The 22,757-nt window shown below is 35.2% G+C and overlaps 1 long non-coding RNA gene across 1 annotated transcript in view; it reads left to right on the plus strand.

Moving 5' to 3' along the window:
• Positions 1-1,537: 1,537 nt before the first annotated feature.
• LOC126827943 (uncharacterized) overlaps positions 1,538-22,757 on the plus strand; it is a 36,739-nt gene continuing 15,519 nt past the window's right edge. Inside the window, exon 1 of the long non-coding RNA XR_007682897.2 lies at positions 1,538-1,742. This is a non-coding gene — a long non-coding RNA (uncharacterized LOC126827943). The remainder of the gene's footprint in view (positions 1,743-22,757) is intronic.

A 22,757-nucleotide genomic window follows, 5' to 3' on the forward strand; every position in this document is an offset into this window, starting at 1 on the left:
AACCACGACACCGAGTACCAAGTCGATTGATTTGATTTGGTAGTTCGTGTCAGTTATTTCATTGTGTTTGTTTGTGGGTCTCTACTTAGTTACTGTCATGTGTGGTGCGGTCATCCTATAATTAGTGGCTCAGAGAGTAGGGCGCTGCTTCACTAACCAAGAGGTCCGGATCCAGTTTTAATGATTGGAATTCGATGAGGAGTAGAGGAAAAATTCCCTCATAGCCCATTGTATGGCGTATGCCCGTCTTCACTAGCCCAGTTGGTACAGAACAGTAGGAAGTTAGAATACCTTTCATTTAATTTTTGAAGTAATTACTACTAGCATAATACGCAGAATAGAATGGAGTTATCGGGGAATTGCTAAATAATGCACTGGGAAAAATTTAGGAAACAATCCCGTTATTGTTTAGATACATTAAAGTAACCCATGGAGATATAAAACAATGTTCAACAGTAATGTATCAAATAGTCGCAAATTACTGGCATTGACTCGCGGGGACATTTTCAGTTTTTATCAAAGGGATCCATAAATAAAAGAATGCAGGGCTGGTGACACTAAATTACATCTATGGCTAAAATACTTCTGTTTCATCTTATTTATTTGTTTCTCATTTAAAAATGTTCAGGGCAAATCCAAGGAAAAAATTCACTAGAAAAAAACCGGACGCATTTCCCATTTTGTATTAATTATTTTTTCATACTGGTTAACAGCTAGCGTGTTCACTTTGGATTGTAAGGTCTGTCGCGGTTTCTCTGGGATCTCATATTCCCCCTACTGTTAAAGACTCCAATACACAGGCGGATTATTTAAATCCAGACATACCATATTATGTTAGATGGTCGTAAGAACCCCCTCTCTCTCTCTCTCTCTCTCTCTCCCCCTCCCTTTTCAGGTTGATTGGGGATATCAAGGCGGTTGTGGAAGAGATCCGACCGATTGGGGAGGTCTTTTCCAAACGGATAATTCACCAGTATCGGGAATTCTCGTTGCTTGCATGTAAACAATAAGACCCGCGGCCAGTGTTGGGTTGTGGGTGTGGGATGGGATGTGGCGGCGGGGTAGGGGGGGGTTAAACCCTGATGTGTCTAACTTTGCATGTGGGAATTTCCAATCTCCCCAACTAGCCCGAAATAAACGATCCCTAGATTTTAAAGCTCAGCAATTAGCAACAACGAATCATTGACAGATTTAATTGGGTATTAACCAATTCATCTTTATATCGGGGTGTCTATTATACAGTGTATGTCAATATTTGTATTAAAAGATACACATAACTGATTAACTGTAGATATTCTCACCAATACCGTATTGATATATAATTATGTTCATGCACATAAACAAACTTAATAAAAATAATGTGGAATTGTGGTTTCTATTAAGAACCGAATATATTGGTAAAATTGGTGTATTGTATGTGGACAGAATTCCTTATTGACACGCCCATTTCTCTTCATATCCATAGTAACATTAGAATGGAGGGTTGAATGATAATAAACAGAGGTGGGACAAGCGTATAGGTAGGTGGAGAAATGCTATAACTATCCGCATTGATTTCATGATCGTCCATTAGCGAGCTGATAAAGACGATTTTATTCCAGACTGGTAGAAGAGCGCGGTGAAGGGAACTAACTGTTAAGTAATCGGGGAAACTATTCTTTAAGTTTTAAAAGACAATGGAACAATCACCAGTGAAATTAACATTATGTTTTTTAGTTTTTGCAGTAGGAACAGAGGCAATGGTATGTATTCTTATTATTTTATAGAAATATGCAATTTAAGGAAAGATTTTATTTTCATTGAACAATGCTCACATGTCATTCATACTTTTTTATGTATCAAAATTTGATGGGTGCGCGTAAAGGATAAACTTGATAACTTTATTTATATTCAATTCTGGACATTTTTTTACTTAATGATCTTTCAAAATCCGGCATCAACTCACACCTCGACATAACAACTAAAAGAGGATACGATCCTTTGGGCTTTTTGTTATACGTGTAAGCTAACAGATAAAAGTGGTTTTTGATATAAAATACGCCAACTTCGCTGTTTCTGATCCCTTGCCAAACATCAAATTCGTTTAAATTATAAACTGAAGTGTAATATAGTCTAGTTGCATTTTGATATTTCGTCTCTATGGCCGCTACAAAAACACCGCCAATCGTTATTGATAATTTTTGTTCGGATTGTATCCTTTCCCATCTTTCAATGCGCCCGGGAGTGCGCATAACGATGCAACAGCTTATAGTTATGTGGTTAAAACTGTTAGACGTGTAGGTAAAGACGCTGTAAAATATCACCATACACAACCAGATTCTTTCTGTTTAGCGTGGTGGACGTTTCTATCGAATGCTCTGTTGCTGGTTACCGAGTATTCGCATGTTTCCCCAGAAAACAAAAGAGAAATTAAATATACATAAAAAAACAAATTAATTCTTAGAAAGTCTAAGATATCAACTAACATTTTTTTCTGGTCGGCGCGCATAACTCTAATGTACTTACTTATCGAAAAGAAACATAAACATTATTTGCTTCAAATTAATAACATCTATAGCTTGTGGAGTTTCAAATCATTCATTTTCCAATAAGAGGGACAGTTGCGGATTTGATTTGAATATTCGTTCATAGTCCTTAATCTACAGTATGCGATTTGTTTTTCTTGAAAGCACAATTAACATGATATAAATTTTTCTACAAATACACGATTCTATACAATTCGTCGTTTTTAAACACATATGGAAAACAATTGACTGTTCTTGTGTTCGAGGGGGCAGTATCCCATATTCTATCGACGATCTGGCACACAGATTAATACATACGATGTACTTTAATAGTCAAATCGAAATTACTCTTATTCATTGATTGCCGCCTCTTCAAAGTAAACAAGGTTTTTTGATAACCCTATATCGAATTTCAGTAGAGAACTGTCATTAGATGTCACGACGTTTCGAATCTTGAAACAAATGGGAAGTGCTCCCATTATGTGTAGGTGTATAATAGTAGACGGGGCGCCAATCGTTACTAATTTTAACACATTGTCTAGCTGTTTTACGCAGTTTCATGAAGAAAAAAAAGGAATATGCTCTGAACTGTTTTTTCCCTACCTTTGTGTTGATCAATAAACTATATTTACAGAACAACACAAAAACTAATTGTGTTTATTTAAGCGTGTAAACTATTACATGTTTCAAGAGCTGAATCCACCTAACATGATTCTTCCTTACTTTTTCTCAAAGACCCACTTATGTAATTGGTTAATTCTATATAAAAGACTCTTACATTCATCCTGGTCCCTTGCTTTACAGGTGATCTGTATTCGCGTCATTGGCAACTATTTTCTAAATTGGCTTCTATAGTAACGTCTGGATAACCGTATTAGATGATCACTATTCATGTGGTGCTGGATTTAGATCAGCGACCTTAAGCTACATAAACTAATTAGTTAAAGTGTTACAACCGAAAGCCCCACAAAGGTCGGTTTCAAATCAGGACCTTGGGTCATCACAAAAAAAGTAATAACAGAACTAGGTCTATAAATATGCCACAAAGGACCACATAAAATCCTTTGAATTGTGGGGTAATAAGCAGTAACTTATTTAGCATATGCCTCAATTCGGCTGTTTTAAACGGACACCTATACATCGTCTTGTTAACCCTATCAACTAGCCTATCGATGATACGTTTATCAAGTCAATCGTCAAGATTTCTTCTTTTTGTTTAGTTGACAAATCAATTAAGCCATTTTAAAAAATCATTTCTGAACGGCTCACTGTTTTGAGCCGAATCTCTCCAAATTCCGATGAAGCAAATGTGCCATTTATATACCTCTTTTTACTGGGCTTATCTGCCGGAGAAATGTCCTGTGTTAGCGTAGCTGGCAGTTCTTCTTTACATTCGGTTTATTCCGGTATGTCGTCATTTATTGATGTCGTAGTTAATGCCTTGTCACTCACTTTGGATTGTCTTTATTCTGTGTTTTGTTTGGAAGATGATGCCACATTATCGGTTAGGTCTACTAGTATCAATTAAAGGTACACTGTGATGGGGTGTTCTCACTTTCCCAGCAGCTATTGTTTTCCAGGTAAAATCATTGGACCAGTACTAATTAGGGTAACAATTGTGTTAAAACTATAGTCTTTTTCATATCAATATTAACCACTTTACATAAAAGTTATTTTATTAACAAATTTAGCATGTACATATATATTTTTCATATCAATATTAACTACTTTACATACAAGTTATTTTATTAACAAATTTAGTATTGTACATGTATATTTAAAATCCGACTTAATGTGATATCGAATTTCCATATTCATATAAAGTCGTCAAACCAGTTCATAATCTTTGTTTTTCATCATGTATTCTTCTGATTAATTCTATGTATTTTCTTTTCTTTGGACTGAAACGCCTCCATTTCCATATTGTAAAATTTGTATCTCTGTGAAACCCTGTTTTGACGTAGTTCTATGAATCTAAAAATATTCGGGTGGTTTGACGATACTTTCTTTAACTTTGAATGCCAACTTTCAACATATTTTTGGTTGTTCTTGCACCTTCAGTGTAGAAATGGTTCCATAAACTTATATCTACACCTTCGACCATACATGTCATAGGTTAAATTGAACTGTTCATGCAATAATTAAAACAGAGTATAACTCACTAATCTATAACTAATCCCTATTTCACTTAATTAGTAGGGTTAATCTGCTGGGAAAGTGAGAACAAACCACTGTGATATTATCGGTTAGATCTACTTGTATCAATTAAAGGTACACTGTGATATCTGGAAATATACCCTGTTAAAAAGTGCATTTAATTTCCATATCCGCGTGAAATTTTAAAAAATTTCAAGGCATTTAAATGATTTCAGATGACATGGGGGGGGGGGGGGTAATGGATACTGGATAGCCGACTAGAAGGTTACGAGTTTGAATCTGGGCTTGGGTCGGGAAGAACCATCGGGATTTTTAAAGCGAGGGAATTACCTGTCCTGGGTGGCATCTGCAATATTTATGTGCTTTGTCCTTCCGAAAAGATTACTCGAGAGTTGGAAATCGAAGAAGGGTAGCCGGACGGAAATGACGCTCTTCGGGCATCTCGTACCTGCAAATTGTACGCGTAACCATAGAAATAAAAAGAACTGATTACCTGTTTATCTCAAGAGTTGAAAAGACATTAAAAGGAGCTTATACGAATTAAAATTCAATATTGGTCCATTTCAATCAATATTGAGGTTGTTATCTTGCTGTGAAAATATGGGATTCTAATATCCAATAATTAAGACATTATGAACATTTTAAAATCAGTACACGAGTCTTGTATTTCTATGGTTTCGGGTGCCATTAGTAATGAACAAAGAAAAACATATCCTACAAGACAATACAGAAGTAATTAGTAATGGCTGATTCACAAACGACAAAATAATAATACAAAAACATGTAGAATGGACAAAGCAGTCATAAACGACTGTCGTTTATTAATTTGGATTATTCACGTATTTCACCGAACACAATGATTGGAAATAAAAAAAAATTGAATATAAATAACTTTATATAAGCATACATTACATTAATATGTGTTTATAGACCCATTTTAAGATTCCAAGGAATAGAGCCATACACCCTTTAAATCAAATTGCTGAGGAAACATACTGGCTTAGTAATGAACTGTGTGCAGATTAAACTTTCTATAGTCTCATTTAGAAATTGGGGTGTACTTATTGCTTAAGATATAAGAATTAGATAAAGATCTCGCCCTTCTTGCTATAATGGTTCATAAATATATTGAAAATTTTACTCAAATTACTTTATCCTGAGCGAAGTTTATCGATTATCCACGTTATCGTTAAATTTTTAAATCTCGTTGGTGTTATAATCCATTTAAATCTCAGCCATCCGATAATCTAGCGAGTTGATTATAGGCTTGTTATTTGAATAAATGTCTAAAACATAGTTTGTATAACATTTACATTTGAAGCCAGAATAAAGACCTGTAATAGGCAGATTTAACACTTGTATCTTTAAAGATGCCTTCGCAAGTACAAACTGTGATTTGGTGATATATTTCTCCTAAAACACATTAAAACTAATTTATCTATCAAACCTCTGCTTCAAATCACTCTCAAAACATTTTAATTGGAAAAAAACACCTTATGCCGTTGAAATGTTTTTCAAGAACACTTGTTTGTCATGTAGCTTGATTGAATGGGGGGGGGGGTAAAGATTGTATTCGTCGTAAATTGTTGTTCATTTACCATACATATCCAAGCCTATAAGGGAATTCTTGGGTTATCTTCTTCCAACCTCCTTTTCCGTCGTTTATCGCAGATTCTTTTGACCGTTTAAACCCCCAACTGTTTCCACAAAGGATAACCATTCGATCAAGAAATAACGAGTGGCCCCTAAGTCAAGCTGGCAGACAATAAACGGCTGGGTTGACAGTGATTGATACCCTGGCATTTTTGCCTACTGCTTGCCCCAAGGGTGTTTTTCGGGGAATCCAGTGCCTTTCTAGTAAGATTGGGCGTCTCTACTTTCCATATATACCAAATTTGCCATACTTTTATTGGAAATAACTACCCTATAAATATTTTCGTGGAAATCTATCTTTAAGAGTTAACTTAAGAAATCGACGAACAAGAGAGAAAAGCGTGGATGTATATGTAATTATAGAAGCGCATCTAAATGGTATCAATAATTCATTCTTTATTTCTCAATCTTTTCTGGTTTATTATAAAAATACGAATAATTGGCTTATTTTAGGCTACTTCCGAAAGGTATTTAAGGAAACAGAAATAATTGGTTTTAAAATAAAATCCGGAGCTAGGACATTGAGAGGGTATTTCTGTAGTTAAAACATGAAACAGCGACGCCGTCGAAATACATTACATACTATGATCGTTCAGATATGTCGTATTTATGGAATTCCTTACTACTTTTAGAGTCTTGGAACTTTGTCAAATTTATAAAGGATGATACAAAGCATTGAATTTGTCAGACAGACTGACGTATAGGAAAGTTAATGTAAGCTTTAAGAGATTTGGTCAGAGCTTAAATTTACTTCAATTACATGAAATGTTAGATCGGAATCGCACAATGCCGAAGTTTGATTTTTCTTAAATGACATTAGAAGACCGGTAGTATCATATAAACGTGTTTTTGTCTACTTCTCAACAGACGTCTGTCTTGAGTTCATATAGTCTTTAAGATAAACTCCTTAAATCGGCTCCATTCAACATCCGCCATCGATTGTATATAGAGCAATAAATAGAGATCTTGTTGAATGACAATCAAGCACATTGTAATTGCAATGTTACAAACCAAATTGGCGTACTATTTTAGCACATTTCACACGCAAAGACTTTATCAGTTAACGTCATTAGTGCAAATTTCAGTCATTCTGTCTGCAGTGATCTATCTAATGGTGCATGCCCTAAGATAGAAATTTGAAAATAAAAAATGATAAAATGATTATTTAGAATAAAAACTACAAAAACGGATGTTTACAGTTAAAATTCAACAATTCGCTTTTATGCTACGATCATTAGCTGTGGGTGAACTCGATAACTTGGAGTGACTACTCATTTGTTCCAATGTCCACCTGAACCCCACTATAGAGCAAGGTCGGACTACTCTTACGTTTCAAACACTTATACTACTCTTATACATCGTTTGTAATCATATATCATTTCCATACCAATTTGTAAATGTTCGGTTTTACAAAATATTATGTCTTATCTAATGTATATATTTTTTGCTTTCTTCTATATCCTTAGGAAAAAACTTACATAGGCCTTGATTTTCAAATGAATAAAATATTGTTTAAAACTACCATTCAGAATGTCAGCATGTTCTATATAACACCATCGCTAACTTTTTCTAATGTGATTTTTAAAACATTTGTTCTTTCGCGACTTGTTTCATGTACTGTTAACCGGTCTGCCTATTTCATTTAACCACCATTAAATATGCAATAGTTATTGGGTTAAGCCCTACATTCAATGTCCATTGATAGTGCTTGATAGAATGAAGAAGCAAAAAAAAAAGATTTCCTGTGTTGATATAGTGTAGCCATCACATGTTCTGTAGATGTTAGTTTGACAAATGTAGAACGAAATTCGATTTTGTGGTTCTCTGCCTTGGCTATTAAGGTTCGAGCTATTTAGCCAAGTCGCAAGGGTAAACACTCAGCACGGTGTTACTAGTCATCATGTCGCCTGTATTCCACTAACAGTATTGTCCTAGTGTTTTATAACGTATTAATGGTATTAATTATAGATATTGGTACTATTAAATCTTGCTTTTATCGGTCATCATATTGAGATCAAACCAGCACCAACAATTAAATAAAATGTTAAACCGGATATATTCGCCTGAAAGAGTTATTCTTGTCGATATACGTTTTCATATTACTTAAGTGGACTGCTGCTGCGATCGCGGCATGTGTGAGGGGCTGCAGCGAGTAACTCGTAGTTCAAATGGGCACATTATGACATTTTGTGTGCGCCCGCAGTTTTACATATCCACAATTCGTTGAAATTATGATGCATAATCCCATGTGATATTTCTCAAAATTTACAGGTATAACGAATAACATTATTTGCTATCAGAAAAGTATCACTGCATGAGTATGAGTTAATGGGGATTTAATGAGGAAGTCATGGAACTATACTGAGACGTGTACTATAGTATGGCCAATTAAAGGATTATTAATAGAGAAGCGGACGGGATCCGAAATAAACTTGGCACTCATAATAAAATGCCTCTCAGAGGGTCCTGGCTGCCATGTTGCCAGAACAGTGACATATCCCGGACCCAATAGAGCCATTTACAACAAAGAAACAATCGGGTTTTTTTTCAAACTTTGCCCAATTTTACATTATCTATACTAATATTTGTGACTGTCGATTGTCTGTCTGTTCGGGGTTGGCGGCTACATTAGGTCTGCCCGAGTCTGAAATTTTGGGTATAGGGGTAGCTCGGACCGGGGAGTAACATAGGCCAGGTGGCGTTAGTCTACCACTTCCGGTTTCGGGGTTATGACACCCGAGCGAAGCCGGGCATTCTTCTAGTATCATAATAAATTTGTATTGCGTAAACAGGATTTCGTTTTTGACTAACGGGTATGACCGTCTTTTATGTACTTCCTATATCGTTTATAGATTTTGGTTTTTCACTATTAGCTGGGAACGACTGTTCTTTCTATATCCTTCATAGGATTTTGTGGTAAATTTGTTGTCGAGACGTTTACCCATTCTATTTTCCTTTACTTCAGATGTATAGTAATAAAACTGCTTGAAGATTTTTTTTTATCCTAAGATATCTTTGATATTACTGAAATGAGTGACGTATGTTTTGATTGTGTCGTGTTGCGAGCCCCGATTTTATTTTTTCACAAGAACTGAAAGATCGATGATTTGAATCCAGTATGAAATATATAATTGTTAGAAAACCGGGAAAGTAGGCTTTAAGTTGCTTTCATTCTTAATAAGAAGTTTTTAATCTTAAGTTGGATTGAAGTAAAGCCCGGTGGTTATTGTACATGCACTGACGTAGAACTATCTATATCTTTCTGAAAACAGCTATTTAGAACCGTGGTGATAGCAATTTTTGATTAAATTTTAATCCGATTGGGTGTTCAATAAAATTCTCTACCCGCTATAGGTACAACATATGGAACCGTTACAGCCTTCCTTGTAAATTCCACATCTTTGATAATTCACGAGGACACTGATTAACAAAAAGGTCACCAATGCGCTAAAAGGCTAGTTGTATAGAAACAGTATATTGGTAATCAGTTTTGACGTCAACATTTGTATAAAAACGGGTATAGGACGACGATTAGCCTATTAGGATTGTTTGTTAGTTTTAGGCTATAGATATATTTATATTATAAAGAGATTTTGATAAATCTGTTGTTTGGAAGCTCAATATATAAACCGCTCTTTACCCTCTGGCATCAAGCAGGGATATGTCATATTTATTTGTGTAAATAATGAATGAATGATGAGCGGTTGGTAATAATGGGGTAAATGTCTAATTGATATCGTTAAGACGACTACGATGATAATAGTGTATTATATATCGTTTTATTAAGTACAAGAGCACGGCACCACCCACTCCAAATAGCAAACAAAACAAAATGAAAAATCAGAATATTAAAACAAGCTCAGAAATTGCCAAAGAACTGTGAATTCGAATAGAGAGAGAGAGAGAGAGAGAGAGAGGAGAGGGAGTGAGGGGGAGAGAGGGATGGGGTTTAACGTCCACTCGGCGCAATCTAGGTCATTTCGGGACTAACACATGGTTCAATTTTATTTCAATTTCCTTGTCACGTACAACCGGGGAATCGAAACCAAAATAGAAAAAACGAAATGGGCCTTAACGTCCTACTTTTCTGTCGAATAAATAGACCTCAACATGGGTAATTCGTATTCGTGAATTACTAATAAAACGACATTATGGCGTTTAAGTTCTATTAAATGAAAGAATGCCAAGGTACATTTTTTGATGTTCAATCTGATGATCGCTAAAGCATCTAATCTGAAGAATAAAAACAATAAACGTGCCATGAATTTTGTTTTTATAAAAAGATCTGTTTTATAATTGATTTAAAGTTCATATTATTGTTGCTTGATTGACTCGGTGTCTTTATAGTCAGTATACCGTAATTGACCTGTCACTGGTTTTCACCAGTTTATGAATAAAGCATCTGAGTCTGTAGACAGGCCGTGGAAACAAACTGATAGTGAGGGGGCACAATATATACCAAAAGGGCACATAGTAGCATATAATGATAATCTGTGTAAGGAATTCGGAAATCTTTTTTTTTACGTTCTGTTTTCTTACTCGTATAAATTTATCGTTTTGAACTGCCTTCTGTTTGGAGATTTTTCAGAGGTAAGTCTATCCACCAACCCACTGGGGTGCTTGTTCCAATGGGAATTCATCTACGTAGGAAGAAGGGTGTGTCATTGATTTTCACATCGCACATGGTGGTTTTTAAGGCGATTTATGGTGCAGTTTTTGATTTTGGGACACTGTAGTTTCAGCTGTTTAAGCAGCAGAAGGAAACATGCACTTGCTGTCTTCGCTAGGGTTCAGTACCGTCAGAACTATTTGGTATGGAGATTTTTAATTTCTGCCAGCTTGGCTTAGCCTTTTTTGCCTTTTCCCCTGGTCATGTTTCATCACAATTGCCACAAAAATATTTTGGAAAGTGAGACACTGATGAATAATGAATGTAATATGGTGTATTAGACGAGATTGAAAAGTTACCACTCAATAAGATATAAGACGGCAATAAAAGCGTTTTCTCTTTCGTTTACGTACGATTTTTTGGTCTTTATCTGCACTCCATAATACACCATATATTTGTTTTTCAGTGGACAATCAATCTAGTATTAGAAGCACAATAAAATTTCATTCATTTTACGATGTGTGTGTATGTATAAGTTAATTGTGTAGTATGGGAAATTAATAGATTAGCACTGAATCAAATAACGTTGTATTCAACAGTATGGATGTAATTTTACAGACGAGAGCCACCAACATATCTGTTTAGATCAATATGGCATGAGAGAAGATATAAGTTTATCAGTTGTATACAAATATTTTTAATCACAATCTAATTGTAATGGCGATGGTCATTATCTGAATATAATAGTCGATTCGGCGACTGTCTGTATAATAAATGTTTATACCGCCAAAGGCGATTCATGGCATATGATTCAAACAAACCTTTTTTTCTACCTTTCCTAACAGCAATTATCATTCCGTTGCGATTAACGAAATTATCAAACCTGTATTTGAAAGCATGTATCTGGTCGACAATAACAAATGCTTTGGATTTAATAAAACTGCGCTTCAGAGAATAAAAGCAGTTTGTCCAACCAATATGCACATAGAGAAACGCATAAATCAGTTTTATGTTCTAATGGATAAATGGTGTATTGGTATATCTTCGCTTTATATATTTTCTATACGGCTATGTAAATACCAATTGTAATGCAATGCTAACTTACCATGAAATAGTTTTGTAAAGTTTTGAAGTGTAAACTAATTTGATTTTGAAAGGTTATAGAAACATATCAATCAAATTTACATTTCCATTACAATTTCGCTCAGGGTTTTGTTCTGATTTTTGGCTTCCAAGCGCTACTCACCTTGTTGTTATATTTCTTCTTATTGGGGGCGACGCTTTTCCAAAAATGCCTACGGCTTCACCAACTCAAGTACAATCTACATGATATAATAATATACTTGGAATGCCAGTTTCAACTGAAATATGTCAGATCTTAATGTAATGTTGTACAACATAAAAAATTGAAATGAAACGGAATTAACATCTGATTTTAATCAGATTGTAATTTGGTCTAATGGAAACTATCGCCAAGTATTATAGAGGAATATATTGAACAGTATTGAATGCTTAAAACACTGTATTTGTCGGTTTAATATCTCTAAGTACAAATGTCAAAGCTTTAAAATCAATGTTTTTATGTTCATTCGCAACTCCGCTAACTGCGAAATGCCAATTTTTTATCCAGTGAAATTCATCATCTCTTCAAATAATACAGCCACCGTAAATACTTCATCTAAATCAATTGATTCATAAGCTTTCGTTCTGCAAAAGTTAAAATAAAACATAATGCATATTGACAAATAAAAAGTCGACAATTGACACTGGGCATAGAACTCGGGTGGACTAGCTTAATTTGATTAGAGGGTGCAAATATATGTCTTATGGATTTTGAAATAATGCAACTTACAAAGTAGTCAAATTTTGGACAAAGAAAACGCGTCTTTTCTTGCAAAAACGATATCCAGACGTTTTTCTAATTGAGGTGCACGTAAACGAACGACGCATAGGTGGAAACATAGCTGTCCAGACCACATTTTCCCCACGGCGTATATCCGTTAGGAGACATGGTAGGGAGATACTGAAATCATCTAACAACTGTTTTATACATTGTAAATGTTACATGAACAGACAGATTAGTCATTGTAATCGAATTATAACTTCAGATGGTAGTTTAATCAATCTTCGGGAATCTTGCAGAAATTTGCGGTAAACCTTCTGTTCTTTTCAAAAATGTATCTGCTGTGACTAGCAGCGACTGTTAGCCAAATCAAAGCCCCAGAGATGGACAATGAACATTACGGCATCAATATATTTTTATCTCTTGTATGTAAAATTACATCACGGATCTTAATTTTGAGTTCTGTGTCTGACTAAATGAAGTTTGTACCCATACTGAAACAATTTACATTCATTAGAGATAAAAACACCACAAGTGAAACCAATATGGCGCCATCAATATTTACCAAATATAACCAGATACGGTTTATATACACCGAAAACATCATGCGGAGTTAACATAATTTGCAAAATCAAAGGAAATGTTCATATCGGCTTTTGTAGCAATCCATTTGTACAATGCACATTGAAGGACAAATACAACTAACAAGTTGCAACTAAATCAAAGTAGCTTCCGTTCTGAAGTTAGAAATTTGAATTAGAACTGGCAAAATCGATATATCTATATTATTACAATCCTGATCATCCTCAATAGGCCTGACACATTACGAAATCTTGAGTACCGTTATTTTATTCTACTTTCATTTTCTGTTGTGCTATTTTTATTTTCTTTTGGATTCTAATTCCAAAAATTAATCAGAGAAATTTATGAATATATGCCAAATATATATTTGTCTACAGAAACTTAATCATAGGTTTTTCTTTGATTTTGCGATTCATTTCAAAACGTATTGACACATGCTTGGCTGTATTGTATTGCACTGCTATTTTAGGTCGCAATAAACAGTCCTGCTTGGATTTCCTTTCATATGTAAATTTACCAGAAGAATACCATAACATTACAATTAACAAGAATAAATTAAGTAAGTGTTGTAGCTCGACAGTAGTATAAGTAACCACACGGGATTATCACAGTCAATGATGAACATCTTTACACTCTATATAATTGTTACACGTATCATTATTTAGATCTCATAAAGACGAGTCTCTGAAATAATTTCTAGGACTAATTGTAATTTGTAGTCAACCAGATTCTGTCAAATGTCAGAAAATTAAAGGATATTAGATAATGGTTGCTTATAAGGGTGATTGTCTGAATTATAAATCGCCATTTTATTACAATGGATGGCCATTAATCATAACAGTGAATGGACGATATTCCTCGCCCCTCTGAGAATTGACGAGACTCAGAGCAATTCGAACAATGATCCGTTTTGGTTTATTCGTGTCCTAGCATATTCATGAAATTATTATGAATAAGAACATATCATAGTTGTATTCCCCCACCCTATCAACACCACTGTCAACATATAATATTACAATGTCGCTTGTCACATATCTGTATATGTCTGATTTATCCCACTAATAAAGCACATTTTATAATATGAATTTATCTAATGTTATATGCTGTATATTGGACCAATATATTAGCTCGTGTTACAAAACTAACATAACCATCGTCGACAACTGTGTTCGACGATTAGGCACCGATAACTGTTAAAGATTATGTTCCCCCGAGCATAAATGGGTCAACTGTTCGACCCTCTAAAGATATTTGCATATGATATTTGTAATGAAAAGGGGAAATCAAATTTTTGACTAATATTACCTAATACGTCCGCAATAATTTAATAATAGTACGGAGCGTCAACCACCGAGTCAACCACTTTCACGAAGTAACGTCATAGCTCATCCATCCATCTTTTGATCTTTTGCAGGTGTAATACATAACGGCGGGTACGTTAAATAAAAGTTTCCCTTTAACTACATCGAAAGACATAGTACGTTAAAAAAAGAAGTGTCCATTTAACTCTATCGCAAGACATACTACGCTAAAAGAAAATTCCCTTTAACTCTACTGCAAGACATCAATGATTTCCGTAATTTGTAATTTTTCAATTTAGGTTAAGTATTTAGCGTCCCGACTGTCCAGTAAGAACATATTAAACATTAAAATTTTACAAGCTAAAATTAACAACATTGGAATGGATTCTAGTAATCATAAAGCACCACATTCTGCTTTAATCCAACAGCTTTTATTAAATACATTCCTAAACCTCTCGGCACTGTATATTCTAACAGTGCTTTTGCGACTACACGGGTACACGCGTATGTACTGGCATTATACCAACGTGACAGTATCGGTTCAGTTATTTTTACGTTAAACTAATATAAAATCCAACACAATCTGGCGTCAACTCATCTTTACGGTGACACCTTATAATCACTGTCAAGATGTCTGTCAAGTGAATGTGAAGAATACTGAGATCAAAGATAGTTTAATTGGACATTGTACCGAAAGGAAACCAATTTCAACTGAGAAATAATTTTTTTATGTAACACTGCACACGGTTACAACGAGTTCTCAGTAAGAACCAAAATACAGGAATCATGCCTATACAAAAATGACTTCACAACCTATAAATCCCTTTTGTGGATTTAACATTGAAGTTAATAGGGTGTGTGAGGGGTGGGTAATTACCCTACCAAGACCACTTAGGAGAGTTTCATGTAATGGAACTTAACTTCTTAGAGTTTCACAATTAATATGTATATTTAACAATTAATATAGTTCAAGGCTGGTTAATGACGACTCATTTACTCAATGAATCTATAAAATTAATATTTCTGAGTGGTCATACTAACCACATACATCTATAATCGTTTGACCAGAATTTGAACTAGATGAATAATGATGTATATTAATCTACCCGTGACCTGCATTCTAGATGAATAATGATATATATTAATCTACCCGTGACCTGCATTCTATTAAATGTCGAACATTGATAATTTCATTAACACACCTTCTCCATCACGTTTATTTATTTTAAAAATGAAATATAAGTAATTAAATGTTGAATTGTCACAGTTGAGTAGGGACTACTTATATTTAATCAGGAAAGTAATCCCCATTGACTGGGCTGATGTCAGGAACAACTTAAATGGAGTAGCAAAAACGCGTTATTTTTATTGTTCCTTTCAATTCAAGCATGCTTATTTACTATTGTGAGTCCTATTTTAAACGGGATTTCTTCGAGAAATATAACTGGCAGAAACGGGAGCCACGGTGGCTAAATGGGTAGACGCTGGTTCGCTAGGCTGGATTTTCGGACGTGGTTTCTCATTTTCAGTATTGCAGAACGGAGGGTCTGACAAGGACAGCTATCTAGTCGTTCGGGTGAGACAAAATAACGAGCTCCTGTGTATACATTGGCATGCACATTAAATATTCATTGGCAGCTGGAATTCGATATAAGATTTCCCTCGTAGCACACTGTATGGCTTATGCTCGTCTTCATTAGCCCAGTCGGAGCAGAACAGTAGGACGTAAAACCACATTTCATTTTTAAATCGCTATCCTACGGAAGACCATTATGGTCAATCAAATGAATAAAAAATGTGTTCTAACGACTTTATTTCAAGGTCGCCCTGCACTGATTTATCGGATAGCTAGGTCAACGAAGTACTTTTTTATGTTACGGGATCGGCACATTCAGGTCATGCTCCCATTAATATCATTTGTTATTTCATGCCCTCATTAAAAACCACTCATTAAGTTCATACTCTCGTTAATTTCATAGCCCCACCAACTTCATACTCTTATTGATATCATTTATTAATGATTCATTGATTTCATGATCTCCTCAAAGCCACGGAATGCCATTAATATTTTTCGTAAAATATTGTTAATCCATGCTAGAAAGTACACAAATTGATTATTAAAGAAATCAAAATCAAGATCGAAACGATAGATAATTTGCAGACTTGGATTCAATCGAATTAAATAGAGGCGCGTCAAAGGGGTTCAGCGAAACGTAAAGATGGCAACAGCTTGTTTAAAAGGGGTATAGACGAAACGGCACTAATCCAAAACGACCAAACTTATATGTTTAAAGTTAAAACGAACGAAAAGGAAAGAAATGTGACAAACTATTACCTAAATATACGTATGTCGGTTCTTATTAAATATACATTATGCAAGGGCTAAATCTACCTATTTTATTAACATGACAAGACACTATTCACACTCTCGATGCCATCGAATGCCTCCGATGTTTAACAGATTTGAATCATATCTGCTGTCAAACTACCGTTGATGATTAACCGTAAAAGTGGATAATCGAGACATTGTTTGTTAACAACGGTAACAATGACAACCGAGGCTACATTGTTATTAAAATGTTGTTTTCTCGGTTCAGAGTGAAGTAATTTGATTGAAATTTTTAGCATATTCCCTTTACATATATGATTAGTGTTATGTGGCTTTTAGGAGAGCATGAAATTGATAAATCGTGATATTAATAAATGCTACCAATGCGTGTATGAATTTGGTTGGAGTATGGAGTTAATAAGAGTATGGTCTTTATGCTTTTAATGGGGACATGAAGGAGCCACGGTGGGTAAGTGAGTAAGACGCTGACTCGCTAACCTGGAGGTGCTGGCCGAGAAAGTTCATTGGGATTTTCCACCGTAGTTTCCCCTTGCCAGTGGTTGAGGACGAAGGGTCTAACAAGGACAGCTGTCTAGTCTTTCGGATGGGACGTATACAATTGACGTGCAGTTGGAATTCGATATAAGAGTAGGCCGCAGTGTCGTCTTCATTAGCCCAATCGGAGCAGAACAGTAGGACGTTAATCCCCATTTCATTTCACTTGGAGGCATGAAAATAACGAATGATATTAATGGGAGCATGACATGAATGTACCGATTCGGTAACATAAAATAAAGTACCACGTTGACCTGGCTATTCGATAAATCAGCGTATGACGACCGTGAGATAAATTACTCATGGGCTACTTAGTATTCAGAATTTTTAATTTTTTTTCATAAGATTGGCCCTAATGGGCTTCCGTATTATCCTAATCCAGTACAAGTATTACTTTCATGCGATGTAATAGTTAACGCTTGGTACTGTATTATTAATCAAGTATTAAATATTCTCAAATTCCTTATTGGGAAGTCCACTTATTATTGACATTGCGTTTCACAGATCCTTTTACTTGATCTAATACATACTGTATTTGATTGAACGGTGTGGCCTGGGTTCCGACATAATGATCTGGAAGTTTAGAAATGTCATGAATACAATCGTAATTTTTTATTATCTTTCACAAAAATCGAAAGTAGATGTTCTTTTCACTGTAACACTTTTGATATTCTTTAATCTTGTTTTCAATCCGTCGCATTGGGCCATTTGTTATTGCTTTGGTCGGAAATGGGTGGTGGGGTGCGGGGTATTCAGTGTATTTCTTTGTGGGGTGCACCGGCATGTATTTTCTGTGAAGGTAAGGAGATGTTGAAGACATACCGAGATCACGGTGGCTAAGTGGTTAAGACGCTGACTCGCTAGCCAGGAGGTCGGGTGTTCGATCCCTGCATTGGCCGAGAAAGTTCATCCAGATTTTCCATTGTGGTTCCGCCTTGTCAGTGATGCAGGACGGAGGGCCTGACAAGGACACCGAGGTCCCGTGTACAGTTGGAATTCGATATAAGAGTAGGCCACAGTGCCACTGTATGACGTATGCCCGTCTTCATTAGCCCAGATCGGAGCATGTAGGGTGGAATGTACTGGATTAAACCGTTTATCAACAAATCCTAGAATTATATCCGACTATGTATATGTATTCATTTCTTACAGGTATATCACCTGTGTAAATGATTTCCCAAAGGTGATAGTATGTGAAGAGTCCGGGGGAAGAACGATCTAAGTCATATTTTTGTCTTTTCGCATAAAAGGCAAAACAGACTTTTAGATGAGAATGTTTGACGCGAACATAACAACGAGTGGGTTTAATTACAACTTCAAAATGATCTTTAATACGAATCATAATTACCAGTACAACTGACTTCAACTTTTCAGGCAAATTAAGGTTAAATAAAGGGTGTGGTGGACTTGTATTTGTTCCGGAGGCCATTTCAGAAAGGCTTTGGTTCTATGTGATTCCGATCGTTTTTACCTGAAATAGATTGTTCCACAGAAAGCTTATGCAATTTGCTACAGGACGGCGCCATTAATTGGGGTTCATTGAAAAAGTGACTTAGATCGTTCTTCCCCTGGGCTCTTCATGTACATAATATTGTTTATAGTAACCGATGATTTAAGTTATACAGCAAAGTAGAGTACACCTAAACCATTATGGATGAGTGTAGTTAATATATGATCTTTCCCGAAACATTAATACAGCCAGCTAAAATATATTGTAAATATAGACTTGTTGAATTAATCAATAACTATTGTTTATATACATGTAATGCTTTCTGAAACAGGAAATGAGGTTTGTTCTTGTTCTGATAAATATCTAGAACAACTCGTGGTATTTAAAATATCGTTCAAATTTAATGTATTTTGACATTTTGTTTTTCTTGGAAACATTTCAATTATTTGAGTTTTCCCAAGGATTTAATTTTTCGGACGTTTGGACAGAATTCACTATACTATACATTTCGTGGGTTACAGAATAGCTTCACATTGACATCTCTTCCTTGTCAGATGATTGATATGTACTATACTTGAACTATAATTTGATTGAATACCTTCTAACAGGATATCATTAACTATTTAATTATACTTATAAAACCACATAAACATGTATCATTTACATAACAAATCTCGTAATTTCCACGCGCCCATAGAATAGAGTAAGGGCGTATGATAATATAAGGCAACTAGAAATTTATAGTCTGACAATCAAAACGATGTAGCAATGCGAGAATTAAACATTTTCTGTTTAAGCTTAATAAAGATTAATACATTTTAAAACACCAACTTGAAGAATTTACTACTTCTTAGTTTATTTCATGCAGAGTTCGAATACTGTTGGGAGCCACGGTGGCTAAGTGGGTAAAACGCTGGCTAGCTAGCCTGGAGGTCGCGTGTTCGATTCCTGCATTGGTCGAGAAAGTTCATCGGGACGGAGGGCCTGACAAGGACAGCTGTCTAGTCGTTCGGGTGGGACGAAAAACCGAGGTCCCGTGTGTACATTGGCGTGCACGTAAAAGATCCCGTGGCAGTTGGAATGCGATATAAGAGTAGGCAAATAGTGCCGCTGCCCGGTCTGAATTTCCCTCATAGCGTATGCCCGTCTTCATTAGCCCAGTATAGGCACAGAACAGTGGGACGTTAACACGTACCATTTCATTTCATTTTCAATACATGTATCTTTATAAAACAGCGAGGAGTAAGATTATTGGATTGGCGCTATATAAGATTTTCTAAGTAGCAGACCCATAAAGTTGTGTGTTGTTATTACTGTTATATCTCTACTGAATGCCATTTAATATATATATATTAATTATTAATATGTATATAATCGATATCAGTGGAGCATGTCTGTCTCAAGATATAATAAACACAACAACTTTTTTACCTTAATAGAGCAAAGAAAACATGCCATATGATATTGAGTCAGTGAGCTTGAGAAATATCATATAATAATGGATATTAATGGAATAATGAATCAAGAAATTGAATATGGGTGGTTTCGTATTTCGAGTATCTAACATCAACAAAAATTACTATATATGGTTTATATGAATGGAATATTGAGTTTATACATTCAAGAAACATATACTGCATGATCGATACTGATTGAATATCTAGTCTATAAACACAAGATCAGAGCAGAACAGTATGGCGTTAAACCCCATTTCATTTCATTTCTAGACCCAAGAAACGTTATATTCTATAATTGTCATATGGAATATCGAGTTTCTCAACTTAACAAAACTTTGATACACATTAGGCCTGACATTGTAGGATTATCGAGCATTCAATGGGTGAATGACGGGCGGTTTAATGTACTACGTTTCTGCTCCGACTGGGATACTGAATACGGGCATACGGCATACACCATGTAGTGCGCAATGGGAGAAATAGAAATTGAAATTCAACTGTCAATGGTTCTTTTACGTAAACGCCAAGATTCGCGATCTCGGTTTTTGTCTCACCCGAACGACTAGACGCTGTTCCTTGCCGGGCTCACCATCTTGTACCACTGACAAGGAGAAATCGAACTGGAAACTTTCTTGGCTAACACCGGGATCGAACCCGGAAACCCCCTGATTAGTGAGTCAGCGCTTTACTCATTGAAGCACTCAGAGATTACAACTTGTGTATGTTATCATCGACACCAATTCTCTAAATTCAAGAAATATGCTGTATGTTCTGTATTGATGGGATACTTGTCATATCTCTCAGCCTAGAATAAGGCATAAGGCATATACTATATTTGGAAGTTTTAAAATGCCCCACTTTCCATTAACCCGGATGGAAGTTTTCTAATTTATAAATTCTGGCAGTTTACTTGTACTACAGTTACAGATTGTGTGAATGTAAGTGGTTGTAATTGAAAAAAAGAAGATTCCCATTTCTTGACTTTCTATTGAGTGGCAATCAGTACTATTAAGCCATTAATGACTGATACTACAAGTGACAGGATCAAGAAGTAACAAGAACTGACAAGGGGAATTAACTACCACCACAATGCAAATTACAAAACTTGTCATTCACCGTAAAAGAAATTTTAAAAACACGAAGCTCGTGCTTTCGTTTAACCATGTTTTTTGTTAAAGATTTTTCAGGTAAGGTTTATTATTTTTTTTATCGCGAATTAATGGATACACTCTAAAACGGTATAGCCATTTTACATTATGTTATTAGTCTAGCGCGAAAAATGGGAATGTTTTGGTAAAACAGATTTATTGCATTGAAAGACAATTTATAGTGGGTTGCTGCAGCGTTTTATAACGTTATGTACGAAATATCGCGGAACGCTGAATATCAATGGAATTCGTCAAAAAGTGTAGCCCCTACATTCACAAGCCATTTATTGACGGATAAATGATAGCGTATAAATATGCCCGTATCTGAGTCTGAGAGCCGCCGAGAAATTCAACTGTTTCATCTAAACAGAAATTTTAACAATTCCATTTTGAATGTGTATTGGACCATTATTCAAAGAATGATTTCATTTCTCAAGAATCAAATTCTAGGTAAGTGTGGGGGGTCACGTGGGAGAGTTCCCCTCCGCGGAGTGGGGAATAAAGAATACAATTTCAGAAGATCTTCGGATAAAACTGCATTTTCAGAATATGGAAAATAATGGAGTGAACCACATTAATCTTAACTGAAATTAGAATTCTATTCGGGTGAACTTTTTTTCTTTCTTTTTTCTGTTTTTCTTTTTTTTTTTTTTTTTTTTTGCTATTGGTTACCAAGTCTATTCAGGACTGTCTTTTGTCGGTTATATAATTAATTACATGTAAATCACACCAAGAATATACCTTTACGGTCCTTTATCACAGATATCCTATTACAGTCCTTCGGGCGATTAAATAATAGGCTTGAGTTTTAATTACTTACATTAAATATCGACATTTAATGTGACACTGTCAACAAAAAAGAAAGTCTCTTTTTAATAAATTATCGATCGAATATTTTTTCACACCCTCTCTTCGATCAATGATAAAAGGTTTTAATCGCACTATTACAGTGAAGAGTTCATCGTAATAGTGATCGAATGTGGATACACATAGCATTCCTGGTTTTCTTTTTTAAAGAAACTCTGTTGGTAAATGGTCAAAATGCTCATTCTTTGATCAAATTCAGGTCCAAGAACCTTTATTGTTTTGGTTTTTTTTTATCGTTTATTTATTATTTTTGAAATAAAAACCATCTATCAGAACCTAAAAGTATAAAATTTATCTTTACT

The sequence above is a fragment of the Patella vulgata genome, chromosome 7 (genome assembly GCF_932274485.2).
Source record: "Patella vulgata chromosome 7, xgPatVulg1.2, whole genome shotgun sequence".
NCBI lineage: Eukaryota > Metazoa > Mollusca > Gastropoda > Patellidae > Patella > Patella vulgata.